The 15,446-nt window shown below is 27.2% G+C and overlaps 1 long non-coding RNA gene across 1 annotated transcript in view; it reads left to right on the plus strand.

Annotated features, from left to right (window-relative positions):
• Window positions 1-8,111, plus strand: part of LOC126550783 (uncharacterized) — a 14,202-nt gene extending 6,091 nt beyond the window's left edge. The window contains exons 2-3 of the long non-coding RNA XR_007604808.1: window positions 6,559-6,632; window positions 7,033-8,111. This is a non-coding gene — a long non-coding RNA (uncharacterized LOC126550783). The remainder of the gene's footprint in view (window positions 1-6,558; window positions 6,633-7,032) is intronic.
• The last annotated feature ends 7,335 nt before the right edge of the window (window positions 8,112-15,446 follow it).

The raw sequence follows: 15,446 nt of genomic DNA on the forward strand, positions 1-15,446 counted from the left end.
TTGGTTCTTAAAATGTATACTAAAACAATAAATTTTCGAGCAATTTAATAATTAACTACAAAAATGTAACTTAAATTACGTATAAATTAATCACCATAAAATGCAATTAAATTGCCATCAATCATTATATTATATAATACATGCATAATATATTGTGTAATGTGTATATTATTATAATTTATAACATAATAGGTATATCCTTACAGCTCCGCGAACTATAACATTAATTATAAATTATAATAATAATATTTATCACAATAATATTGTACTGTTGTCCTATAATAACTAATTACTATGAATTATGATTGTTCGAGGTGTGGTAATGTATAGCAGCCTTGCCTTGAGTCGGGGTCGCGCGTGGCGCCAAACTTATCGTTCAGTGAAACCATGAAAATACCTTATTTTTGACGACCCCCCTCTGTACATAATACGTATCTATGTAATATCCGATATCGTATACGTCGACTGTGGAATCCGACACACGGTTGGGCAGTGTTTTTTTGCTTTTGGCGACGTCACTACCGCGTGCGGAATCTCAAACTATTTGTCTTATGCGCGTACGTGCATTGCGGTGCTCAGAGACCTTATTATAACCAGGGCGTGGATTTAAACGCGAATGTATTTTTTTCTGAATTCTCCAAAACATCGTTTTCCACGAAATTCGTTTCATAATAATTCACACTAAAGAACTAAAAATTAAAATGTTATTTTCCATATTTTTTTCATTTCTAGAGCATTTTTTAGAATTGTTTGTCATTTTTACACCTATTTGGTATATATTTTCGTATATTCCATAAGAAGGAATGACAATTTAATAATAATTTTGCTTAGTCATATTATTTTTATTGCGTATTTATTTACCTATTCGACTGATTGCGGCGGCGGGTGCTCAACAATATCACAAATGAAATTTTCATCACGTGCAAGCAAATAATATATTATATACCTATAATACGGCTGTACGAGCATACATGGATTGAACTTCAATTTTCGTAAATTTAAATAATACGAATACATTTTTGTTCAATCATTTTTATTTGATATTATAAGTCAAAAACAATTTTTATAGAAATGTTGTAAAGTTTTAGAACATGGGCGGCAAAACGGTCGATTGCAGACGATTTATAACTTTAAAAGCCGATCATGTTGGAATTTATTTTTAGGCTACTCACACGAAAATTAGTCATAGTAGTAGTTATAATAACATTTGTTTATAAAAACTTTTTTTAGGAAGTCCATCTTCAAAAGTAAAATATATTTTTAGTAGATCGTGGCCAAAAAAACCTTGACCGCCCTTGTTTTAGAATATTATTAGAGCATTAAGTTATATTTTTTAAAGGTATTTTTCTTGTTTTTTTAGGATATTAAAATTGGCGGCTTATTACTCATAACGTTGTAATGATATTATTATGTTAAGAGTATATATTTTATTTTGATATTTTCACGTATAACTTTGTCATGTAAATACAAATCTTGGCTGCAAGTATAGAAATATATTACTGACGGATTTCGTGTAGGGGGGCTAAGCTCTTTAAACAGATCGAAATTCAATCAAATCTTCGCCAATGTAAGTGTATATATATATATATATATATATAGAATCCATATGAACTCATCATGTATGTATTTATTTATTCATTTATAATAATTAAACGGACTGAGTCCTGAGTCCTTATATGATTTTAATTTTCCGCTGTCGCACGCGATCTTTGTCCTAATTATGAGCGTAATTCAAGTAGGTCCCCTGGAAGGCTGGAAACATTTAAATCAATTCATTTTTGATTATTTGATGGAGGATCCTGGCATGTCTCTATGTATTAACTTACAACGATTTACACCCGCCCATACTGAATAATTAATCCATCATTGTTATTACAATAGATTTCACTACAAACTCTCAAATCATAAAAATCTCCCAAGAGCCAAATGTTCAATATATAGGCTTCCTAACACTAGAAAGCTGCAATGAATTGCCTAAAGAGATGTGACTTAAGCCAATAGTCAATAAGGTTACGATACTATATACTTTCAGTACATATAAGACATAAGTAGTGTACGGTTATTATTATTACTTTCCTCTAACAGCTCTAACCAATTAACCAAGTAGGTACCTATATTTTTTTTATTCCTATTATCAAATTAACCTTATATAATAAGTATAGATGGTAAATATTTATTTTTAATAAATAAAAAATAAATATGAGTATATTAAACTATATGGTTTATATTTATATATATATTTTTTTTAGGGGGGGATAATTCAATTTGACGCAATGCTCTGTAGGATTTGGGACGCGTACTTGTGCGATGAACACACTTATTAAGCAACAAATATAGTAAATAGGTACTTAAACATCTTTTAATATTGCCAATTATCAGAATAACAATAACGTTCAATCTCGTTGCGTATAGATCCAATTAGACATCGGACAAATTTTCGAAAATTACAGTTATATTATGGCAAATTAGTTAATTGCAGTGTAACTTATACATTATAATACACTCGCATTCGCTTTCGCCTAAATCAAAATGCACATAATATTATATCAACAACTTATATAAACGTACCGATATTGATGCATGATAATAATTGTTATTTAAGTATATAATATAATATTATAATGTTTAGTAATTTAAGCATGTATTTTAAATAACGTCCGTAAAGATATAGAAAAAATTATCAATAAAAGTCGTTGCCTCCTATGTTCTATCTCACGACTGTCTGATTAACGAAATTTTTTATCGAACCGTTTGAACCGTTTCCGCGTCTGTACTTCGTAAGTGAATACAGCGCTAGAGTATAATATAATGTAGTGTAGTACTACAAAATTTCGGTAAAACGTATTGAGCGAGTTTCTGTATTATTTTGAATTTTCAGATATTATTTTTCAATATTACGGTATTATTCACAGGTTCTTAAAAGAAATGATGCTCTTTTGATCTTTTTTTAAGAATTATTGTACCTGATAGATCTGCAAAATGCAGGTTGTAGTGTTATTATATTTTTGTGGTTAGAGTTGACTGGACTGTGTGAATTTTGTCGGGGTGGAAAAAAAGTCCCTAAATACGAGTTTGGAAAACGCCGTACGACATCGTGCACCACTTAATATAATATATTGATAGAGTGTTTGCGTATTTACTTGCAATGTTTTTTTTTCATATTTATAATCAAAGCGAAAAATAATTTATTGTAATTATAATAGACCAAATTAATTATTTATACGTGCTATTATTTTAGGCGATGATATTACTTTAAAAAATATATTTATATTTATTGTTGACTACCTATTGTGTAATTGTGTCACTAAATATTTTAAATAACACTTGATAAAAATAATGCACTTTTACTAGTCAGTCGTTGTTTATTATAATAATAATAGTAATGTATATTATTGTAGTGTAGTGTAAATTATTATAAATACTTTGTTGAATATATGATTCATTGTTATTAATATTTTATTACATCACAATTTATCCTCCTTAGAACTTCTTTTATAATACAGAACCAATATTTTTTTAAATTGAACCTTTTTAGAGAAGGGGGGGGGGTAATCTAAAAAAAAATCACAAATAAAAAATAAGGACCACCCTAATATAAGGTAGGTAGGTTAATCTGTTTAATAATGAACAACTATTACTGAATTTTTTTTCACTTCAACCCACGAAACACTGTGGAAATATTATTTTTACATAACCTCTTGACGTTTCCACTCGGAAAAATTGCTTTTATTTATGTTTACCCAAATCTGGCTTCAAACTTCTTAGAAACTATAAAAATATAAAACTTTAAGTATTAAAATACAATTCTGGTTTGATTACCTACTTGAAATATATTCTATATACTTATGTACTTATAATTTATTAAATAATATTATAGTATACAGTAATATAGGTAAAGATGTATGCAATATATATTTTTAACACGCGTGCAAATATGCATTTAAGTCATGCTGCCTGTGGACTAATAATTAACATTGATATAATTTTATTATAAATGATAGGCAAGATACATTTTATTATTAAAAACTTACCTATATAGTTTATACAGCACACACACATTTATTATGATTCAAACAACTCAATCTCATAAATATAATTTATAGTTAATACATTTATTATGTTTTACAATATTTCACTATCTAGCTAGATAATAATGTAGGTACCTACAACATAATATAATTAATATATATCAAAACGTATACTAATGAGCATATGTTATATTCGTTTATATCTTAGCAAAATGCACAATTAATATAAAAAGAGGTATATCGTATTTAATATCATATAATTACTATACAGAATTATGTAGACTATATACTCAATTAAGAATTATAATTATTTTATTTATTATTAAATAAAATAATGATTTTAAAAGCACGAAAATACAATGAAACTGGAATCATTACTATAAGTATAAGTAAATAGAGTTATTACTAAATTAGTATATCTATTTCTCGAAGAGAGATTTCTTAGATACTTTTTCTAGAATAGCTAATAATCATTACTTATTATAATAAATTAAATCATTCGTAATTTATCATTTAATAACTGTGTAAGATTGCTGTGAGTATAATATTTTAGTCTATTAATCCTAATTTGAAACGAATTCAGACTTAAAGGGGTAAACATAATAAATACTTATTATTTTAAAATGTGATTATGTAAATGTATAATATTATAATATTTTGAAATTCTGTATTGAAACATAAATATTATAATGATATTTGTCTTTATTATTATGTATATTAACACATTTGTTTACAAACTTCATACAAATGTGCTAACATTATATACTATGAAATTATGAATTTTAATTTTTTAATCCGTGGCGTTTAATTTATTTATTTTTTATAAGTTGTGCTTTGTAATACCTTTACAACTAACTTTACGAGGAAGAAAATTTCTGAAATAATAGTAGAGCCAGTAGGTAAGTTTTAAAAGGTGGATTTGTGCTTATTTATCAAAACATAGGTACAATTATTGTACACAATTTAAAAAAAAAAAAACATAAAATTAATACATTTATCAGATTATAAGTAAAATAATGTGTTCCTGTTTATTAATTATTAACTAATCATAATAACATTTAATTTGCATAATTTCGAGGACATTAATATGTTGTTTAATAAACATACCTATTTATCAACGAAGTAGGTATACTTTTATATTATACGCCATACGAAAACAATGACGACTTTAATAAAATCTATAGTATTGTATTAATATTAAAATATATTATAGTATCACCAACAAAATTGTGCTTTTATTTTTAAATCTATTCGTATCGATGTTTTCTTTGTTATTAAGTACTAAGTGTAATAATTTCAATAACTGAAAAAGTCTATATTAACATAATTTCGATTATATGAAGAACTTCATTAAGATTATATATTTTTACAACACCTATAATCGGCGTTTTCTAAAGAAAATATGACTACTGAATAATTGTATCTATAAGACTATAAAATCATATCTCCAAGTATGACTTTAATTATAAGATTGTGATATAGGTCGATGTGTATGATTGTTCAGACTTCGGAGTTCACAATAACTGCTATTCTTATAATATTATGTGTAATGCTTGAATCCATAGGCACTCGTATTAAATAATTTAGAAATGTTAAGATTGTACAGTATGAAATATAATATGAGTATCTATTGGCTATTGATGTACTGTGTAAAGAACAAAAGATAAGTTAATTCATCGTATGGAGTTCCCATGGTGCGTATCAAAATTATTAGTTTAGATTTGCCTTTATAAATATACAAAACATGACAATTGACTAAGATCTATCAATTCCTAACTCTTAATACAACCATTTGATAAATTTTGTTAATAAACAATTAGCTATACCAGGTAGGTACCAGATATACGTATACAAAACACATATGAGTGATGATGGGTGAATTTATAAGATTTTGAAATACAACAGCAAATTGTATACAGTTTGAGTATGTATATATATAAGAAAAAGATAGTCATAAGGCTTAGTTAGACCTTGCATAGTTTAAAAAAGAATGTTTTGTTTTGACTATTTTTGTTCCTGTCCCATTATAATTTATTTATCAATAGTATATTTCTACGTCATAAACTCATTTTACAGATTAGTTGCTTTGCTTTTGTCTATTGAAACCAGTTTCAGCATTCTTCTCATTTGAATCACTGTAACAATAGTCAATACATATTTCTAATACTCGAATTTAATACCAATGGAATGTTCTACATTATACTTTATGTCTCTATTACAACGAAATTTTACGATTGAGATACGATATTCGAAAATAATTATGTTTATCGATTTGAAATGTATTTAATGTAATTTCTAATATATTTTATTGTAATTGTCATTCAATTAAATATTTATAGTCAGTTTTTATGTATAAAAAATACAATTTATAGGCTATAGTCAATATGATCTTAATACCAAATATGAAATTTTCAGATAGAGGATTTTATTGTCTTAGTAAGTTAGCGTCTTGATTGTGATAAAGCTTATTATTTTTATATTAATATCAAGGTTATCAAAAAATTAATAGTGTGTTTGTTTTAAATTATAGGTAGATGCCCATTGAAACATTAGAAAAATATAAGAAACCAGAACGTGTACATTTTATAATCAATCAATTTTAAGGTAAATTTAAAAAAAAAACAACTTATTAATACTTATTTCATATTTGGAATATTTTTAGAAATGGTTAAGTATAATAGGCTAAAACATTTTGGTTCAGCAATATATTGCTTTGGTATAGTCGTACAGGTTATCAAGTTCTGTTATTAATAGTTGCAATAAATGCACAACATCCGATATTATTATAATAAATAGTTTGCGAATATAATATATTTATGTATATGCATGAATTTATCAAAATCTAAAGTGCTTAGTGAAATATGATAGTTTTTGTGACTGGCTAGCCCTTTGGTAGATTTTATGATACTTGTTTGTGTGTACTCACTATAGCTTATAATTAGTATAGAAAAAATAAATATAATTTTTAAGAATATCAGAATCGTATGTTTCGTTAATAATATAGGTACTTTGAAAAGAAGAGATCCACATGTACGTTCAAAGAGCATTCACCTGATAAGAATTTAAAAACACCATACCCACATATAATATCTACTTTGTAATATAGGTATGTACGTATTTGAGATTAATTTATTATAATATGCATTATTTCAGAATATATATAATCTTATTGATTTTGTGTTGTAACTTATGTGTTTACTTGAAACCCGATTGTTAGTCCTAAATGTGAAAATGTGAATTGTTTACATTTTTAGGGCATACCTATATTTTCTATGGAACCATATGACTAAATAACTATATGAGATTAAGTAAACAAGATATTTTAAAAACCATTCATTTAAACAATCATTTTTATTTAACGTAAAGTACAAACTATTTTATAATATTTAAAACCATTCATACAGAGTGCATTTTAAATTTAATAATTTCTATCATAATATTTGATTGAAATAACTGGATATTTAACTAATAGTTAGTTTATTTTTGATACTTAAACATCAAGCATATTATGTACAGCAATTATTAAGTTTAAATGGTTAATAATTCAAGTTTATTGGTTCAATTATATTTTAAATAATATTCGAATTAAATAAAAGTATAAAAATATTCGGATTCTATAGTAAGAAAAAAAAATTTGAATTGGTTAAAATTGAATTTTTTAAGTAAGTATTATAACTTAAAAGTACTTTAAAATTTTTCAAAACCCATAAATGAACAGGGATAATAACTTACTAATAAGTATTCCGCATTAAAATAACCACTCTGTATATTTATGTAGGTATATATCTAATGATATAAGAACTTAAATAATTAATATATATGTATTATATATGTTAGGACGTTAGGTTAGGTTATATAGTAGATGAGTGAGGCAGTTATGTTTGTTTAAAACAGTTTCTCTAGCTAAGACAGTTGTACTATAAGTCTATCTTAGTAAAATATTAACTAATGTCTAATAATAAATAATAATTAATAAACATACTAGAAATTGTACTGATGGATGAGTGTTGTAACCAAATTTTGTATAAATTTAATGTTTATATATAAATATTTTATGTGTAACTAATTACTAAAAAAAAATATACCAACTTATTTATTATGAATAGTCTATATATTTTATAATATTTTAATATTTATATACACATATTAAATATACATTTGCGTAGGTATATAAATGCTTACTTACTATAAATTGTATTTCTATGTTACTTCGATTAGCGTTATTTGTATTAATACGTTACACAAATTATAGGATTGATTAATATATTGGTATTATTTATTATGATTTACAACATAAAAAAGTATTATGTAAAGAGTAAAAATAGCTACATAATAATACATTTGTATATTTTAATATATTTCATAATTATTGTTAATTTCTAAACTTAAATAGTCGTGATTAAATTATTATTTACTTTGAGTTCGTTCAGTATAAAACAATTAAATCGTAAAAAAATTGAAATTTTTATTGAATAAAAATAATTCATTATAATGATTGTATTATGAAACATCGAACAAAAAATAGAAGTAGTAAGTACCTACTCAATTATCTTATTTTATAATTACATCGCGATTTTGTCATAATTATTTTGTATTACTATTTGTCATTAAGAGTCGTAGAATCGCAACAATTAATTATTGATGCTATGACGTGTTGTAACATAATTTTTATAGTTAATACTTTATAAATGTCTTATTATTTTGGTCTACAACAATAGACTTTTAGGTTCTTAATGTATTATCTCCAGACATATAGTCGGTGTTATTACTGTTTTAAAAAATATAGATATACATTTTAATGTAGCTATATTTAGTGTTTAATTTTTATATTATTTATGAGATATTACACAATACCTACATAGCGCAGTATCTATTATAGGTACTACCTATAATATTTAAAATATACATAGTTTAGCGAACGTTTAGAAAAAAAAAATGAAATTATTTTTACTGTTGTCAATGTTATTATTGTGCTTCAATAACAATTAAAAATGTATTTTAGTTTTAGTTTGTTAAAAATAATACATGGCATTCATTAATTTTAAAAATAAAAATAATGTTATATCTAACAAAAAAAAAAAAAAAATATTGTTTTGGTGGTAGCTGGTAAATAATATGTTTTGGTAAATCATATTATTCATAGTTAAATTCATAGAAGGTTAGCACAATATGATAATATGAATAAAGTGTTGTCGTATTAATGTTCGATTCATCAACTAAAACAACGACATGCATTAATGAAAAATAAAGTGAGTAACTATTTTTCGATTTTATAATAACTACTATAGAATAGATAAGAAAAATCTGTGAATTATGTATACACAGGTTTTAAACATTGTTTTTTTTTTACACGGAAAAAGTTAACACAATGCGATTTTTTATCAGAAATGTATTATGGTGACAATATAAATAGCATATTATATATTATACTTTATATATGATTAGGTAATTTTAAATACCTATAATTACATATTATTATTATTTCAATTATGTGAATTATCTGATGTGTTTATCATATTTGATGTTCAGATTTTATTAATGGTATTTGTGTAGGTATATTAAATTTATTTTCACTACTATATTTTCGTTTTTTTTTTTTATCTTTTATAAATTAGTCTTTGATGGTTGAATCATTGTCTTAGATATAGCTACTATTTAGTAAGTTTTTTTTTATAAATTATACACTATTAAATAATACTTAATTAAAAAACTCAATCAGAAAACTTATTATTGAAGTAAATAATAACTGCAAAGTTTATTTGTCTTGTATACAAAAGCTCTAGAAAATTTAGAAAGAATTTAAAATAAATTTTAATTTTCAACAAAATATACCTATAATATTATAACACATAACGACATAACTAATTACCAGTGAATATAAATAATTATTATAATAATTTATTAAATATATTAAATGTATTAGAAAATAAAAATATTGCAAAACTATAATTATTAAAATTAAAAATTTAGATACTATGTACCGTACTTATAATGTTTGTATACTACTATAACTATTAATAATAGTACAATAGTATAATAATATAATGTATTATAATTTATAGTTTTTGATAATTCATTTTTCTCTAAGTATTTTTTTTTAATTGTTATTCAAATATATATATATATATATCTATACGACCGCGACATAATATAATAATATAAAGATAGGAAAATATAAAAGGCACCTTAGCGTAAAAATGATCATCAATATTCAGCATTCCGAACATTCTTAACCAATGTCTGATGTAGTGATGTAGGTATTTTGTTACATACACGTATTTAATGAACCCATATGTGTCTCCTAGGATGAGTTCTCGAGTATATTTTTTTTTCATAGTATTACAGGTTACAACAATCCGGTTTAAAAATAATCAGAGATTTTCGATTTTGACAGAACGACACAATAAAAAACAAAACGTGGGTGATTAATTTAAATAAATGATTAAATCGGATAACACTTTCAAAAAGTCAAGTATAAGCAGTAGTTTTATCAAGAACGTTCATTAATTTGACACATCGTAATACGAAATTTGACGTGCCCACTGTTAATTCTGTACTGGCATAATAATGGTAGGTACTCAAGAGGAAACTTTTAACCATTACACTTAATATACTTTTATACCCATATACATGTAATATATTCAGTCATTAACGTGACGTAGTGGGATTACATATGTAATTTATTAAGATGACCTTCTGACAGGTGGAAGCAGTGTGAAATGTATGTGATTTGATCTAGTTGAGATTATTGTCGCAGCATCATTGTCGTATAATATGTTATTAGTTCATAATTGTTTGCCCGTGATTTCATCCGCCGGTTAATTGATATATTGAAATTTTAATCGGCCATCATTACTTCACGACTAGGAATGTGCATAAGCCAAACATATACAAGGATGTAAACCGGTCCAGTGTAATTATTAATTATAATAGTAGTACGTGATGTGTTTCACATACGCATTTATGTACGTATATTTTCGTCAAGGTCCACGGATTGATTATTCAAAACTAAAACACATCGATAATTTTGTGGTCATTTAAAGTTTGAGACCCACACATGATCACACATCACACACTTTTGACGTCACGCAGAAACTACACTCGTCGTATGTAGTATAGGTACCTATACACTTCATTTCCTTATTATTTCACATTTTGCCGTAGTGCATCTTATTATAATATAGTGTATAAACATTTATTCGATATAAATCATAGATCAATAAATATTAAATACTTGAATTTAAAGACGAACGTTTACGTCATTACTATCCTTACAGTTCTCAAAGTTTACATAAAGTTGAAAATAGGTCATATAATATAGGTAGGTATGTAGAATTATTTTTCTCCGACAAACGTGTAAATTAAGTAATATTAAATTGTGAAATCATTTTGTCATATTCAAATAGTGTTGTTAGAACGTTTGGCAGCTGCCCCTCCTGCAGTAAGCTACATTTTTTCCAAATACCTATTTATACGTTTCTATAAATATTAGGCAATTTTATGTCTTGAATCATGACTGATATTAATAAATTATTTTTAAAAAAAACAATAATACTTGTATTATTGTTTTTTTAACGGATAGTGCTACTAAAAAATTCTGCACTTCTTGCCAGCAAGATTTGTGCAATTCTATAAATATTATTATAGGTACAATATCGTCAATATTAATACGCATATATGAATTTCTGTAGATTACCATTTATCTATATTAAATGAGTAACTGTTCTAGACATTTTAAATTATATAAGTACATACATTATGTTTATCATTTATGATCCAACTAATACTGCCTATATAGTAATCATTTGGAGTTAATGTCATTATTTTAATCATAAATTCATATGAGTGAATCGAGTCGAATCGAATTGCACTTATCCCTATGAACAATTATAGCGGATGTATGAATAAGCATTAACGTCGTATATTCGTATACTTCCACATTCATCTTTCAGCTTTCCATTTTTTAATTTAGGTATACTCAGACAGCGTGCATTGGGATGCCGTACTCAATCCGCCGTAGACGATGGAGATTGTCTAGACAGGTCTGATGACTGATTTACAATGACAACGACTGATAACTAAATATTCAATATCAGCTTTTATGTGACTTTTTTGTACATAAAAAATCCACACATACAATCGACATTAAAAAACCAATTCTTGATCTTTAAAAGACTTATAACAAGAAGTATGGTAGATCAGGAGGTATTCCTGGTGAAACGAGGTTTATACTTACACCGAGGTACACCAACGGCTAGTATAATAATAACAATAAAAATTAATAAACTACCTATTATAATAGTTAATCTGTATCTGTAGATAATGTCGCGCGTTGACTGTGCTTTATGGAGAGGTTTCGCGATAGCTGTTTGCTTTTATCACGACGACGTGGCGTAACGAAGCTTTCGTTATCGGAAGAGTATTCCTACGTGTCTGCCCGACTGATGTGATACTGCAGGATGTGTGCGTTCTCTGCAGTTAAGTTTTTGTAGTTTGGCGTAGTGAAAAAGTAAAGTCAAAACACCGTAATACACATAGTGAAACCTCGATAACTCAAACCTCTATAGGATCAAATTTTCGATGACTCGAATTTTTTTCGGTCCCAACCGATTATCGAGTTATTGAGGTTCCGCTGTACTGCTCTGTCGCGCTCGGGTTAAACGAGAGCACGTGTGACGAGAGTGAAGTGAGAAAACGGTAATTTTGTTATATAGTATCGCACCAATCACGATAATTCGTCGTCACCTGTTGCATCTAATCCAACGCGCCGCACGATCGTTTATAATTGGGTTTTACGGCGACGGACGTTTAAACCGTCCATCCCGCAATCCCGGGTTTTCCAGAACGCTCGGAAAAACCTGAAAGTCGGACGGGAAGGGAAGGACTTATCTCGGTTATCGCTCTGGCAAGTCGAGCGACCGGCCGGACGCGGAGTGCGCGTAGCGCTACGCGAGAGAATTTCGTGCCTACGTGCGGAGCGGCACAGACCAAGGTCGTTGTCGGACACATGACTGACCTCATGTCAGCCAGTCGGTTGACCCACTGCCCACCGCGCGCGAACGCGTTAAAATACGCATAATAATGATTACTGTTATTGTGTATAATATAATATTAATTATAATATTATTTACAAACGCGCCGGCGCGTGTTGTGCTTATGATGATAATGCGATACGACACATGCACGTGTTACGTACACGTTCGGCGGCGGCAGGAGAAGATTTGTGATTTCGAACTTCCTGTGATTCAATTATATTATATATACGTACGCCACGCGAGAACATCCTGATTAATGTGTACCAATTATATTATTATTATTATTACGAGTATAATGCGTAATATCGAGTCGTCGCAGCCGACCGGGCCACGAGCGTTGCACATTGGTCGTGGTCGTTACTCGCGGATTTCCAAAAGGGGGACTTGAACGCGTCACATTATTATTACTGTGTAATATAATATAATATATTATATGATTGCGGTGTAGTACCTATAAATAACGTATTATATGTGTACGTTTAACGCTCTCAAGACGCGTTGTTTGACACTTCCGGGCTGTCCAGTTATAATTATTATTATCTCTGATCAGTCCACTATCCGACACGCGTCTCGTCGCGTAGCGTTTTTCGACCATTCAATTACCTATAATTGAAAACGATCAGAGCTCGTGATGTAGTGTTGTTGCGCGCGAGTGTTTTGCAGGCGGATGTATAGGTATTAGGTATATACTACTGTACGGACGTCTTACGCGGCGGCGTAACCTTAACGCCTCTATCGTTTAATTCAAAGTTATATATATTATTTTTCGTATCATAGACTTACGTGGGTGTAATATTATTATGATGAATATCATTGTGGTCGTCGATCAAGTGTACGACGGCTGCCATGTACTCGTATAAATTAGATTTGTATACATCGTAGGTATAAATATATATCATATTATTCTGATTGTCTATGTCTTGGTGGGCGTCAATATTGATTATTTTGATTCAGCTCAAAGACGAAATCCAACAGATTCCTTATAAAAATGCAATATCTGGTTTCAATTTACAACATTGTGCAATGATATTGCCAAATGAATGATATCAGTGTTTAGTTTCAGTTTTTTTTTTTTTTTTTTATCGCTGTCGCGACTTTGTGTAACATAATATTATATCGTACAATTAGTTACCTATTGTATTTAGGCATGTACATAGAAACACGTGTTGACTGATGAATTTTAGAGATGATTTTATAATTTATGTATTTTATATAACATAGGTAATGACATGTTTATGTTACAGCCGTCAGCTAATATATATGTTTCAAGTATGAATAATATTAAGATAATTTTTTCGTAAGTATAAATTATAATATTGTACAAAACAATAAAATATATGTCTTAACTTATTGACATTATTATTCATAAGGTTTCCAATTCGCTTTCGATCAATTTTAACCTAACCTAACTTAACCTAACATTTTATATGCTTGTCATAAATTATTATAATAAACCGTAACACTATACACTTAACCTTCATATTATGAGGGTATTATATTATTGTATAATTAAGTTTTTCTTTTGAAAATTAATTTTTTATTAAAAATACAGATAATATTATTAACGTTATGGTTTGTCATATAGGTAGACACAGTGTTATATTATTTATAAGATATCTGATAAATTAAAATTAATATTTTTTAAAATAAAAAAAAACTTTAAATTTATTTATTATAACCATATATGCGAATAGGTAAATTATATGACCACGAAAGATAAGTTTTATGGAATTACCCAGCAATAAAACTTTTAACGCTGTTTTTATTTTTATTTTTTGCGTGCTGTCTCTACACCAGTTTTTCTTTAGTCTTCTCGGAGAATTTACTGGGATATTGTTAAAGTCAAGGGCAAGGCTCAGTGAGTTTGAATTTATTTTAAGCGAAAGCAAAAAAGTTTTGTATATATTATATCTGTTGAACGCTATTATAGTGTATCATACGTGTTGTCTTATGTTTATTATAATCTAGATCATATATTCTCATACAAATGTTATCATCGTAAAAATTATTTTAATGGTTTTACAGAGATGAAGTTATTTAGATAATTAGATACAAAATAAACACAGATATGTGTTATATATAAAATTATATTATACACAATCCTACACAGATAATGATTTGTTAAAATAACCTGTTTAACAAACAAAATGTATGAGCTTGTTGCCATAAAAATTTAAATATTTTTTTGGTTACACACAAAAAAAAATGTATAAAAATCTTTATAATTAAAAAAAAAGATAAAAAAAATTAGGTGTTTTTTATTTATAAATATAAGAGATAATAACTTAATTTTTCAGCTCATCTTTAATTAAAATCATTCATTTCATTTTTAAAGGTAAACCACCAGTTTTAAACTTCCCGTATAAGCACTAAGTATCTAAGT

The sequence above is a fragment of the Aphis gossypii genome, chromosome 3 (genome assembly GCF_020184175.1).
Source record: "Aphis gossypii isolate Hap1 chromosome 3, ASM2018417v2, whole genome shotgun sequence".
In the NCBI taxonomy this organism is placed as follows: domain Eukaryota; kingdom Metazoa; phylum Arthropoda; class Insecta; order Hemiptera; family Aphididae; genus Aphis; species Aphis gossypii.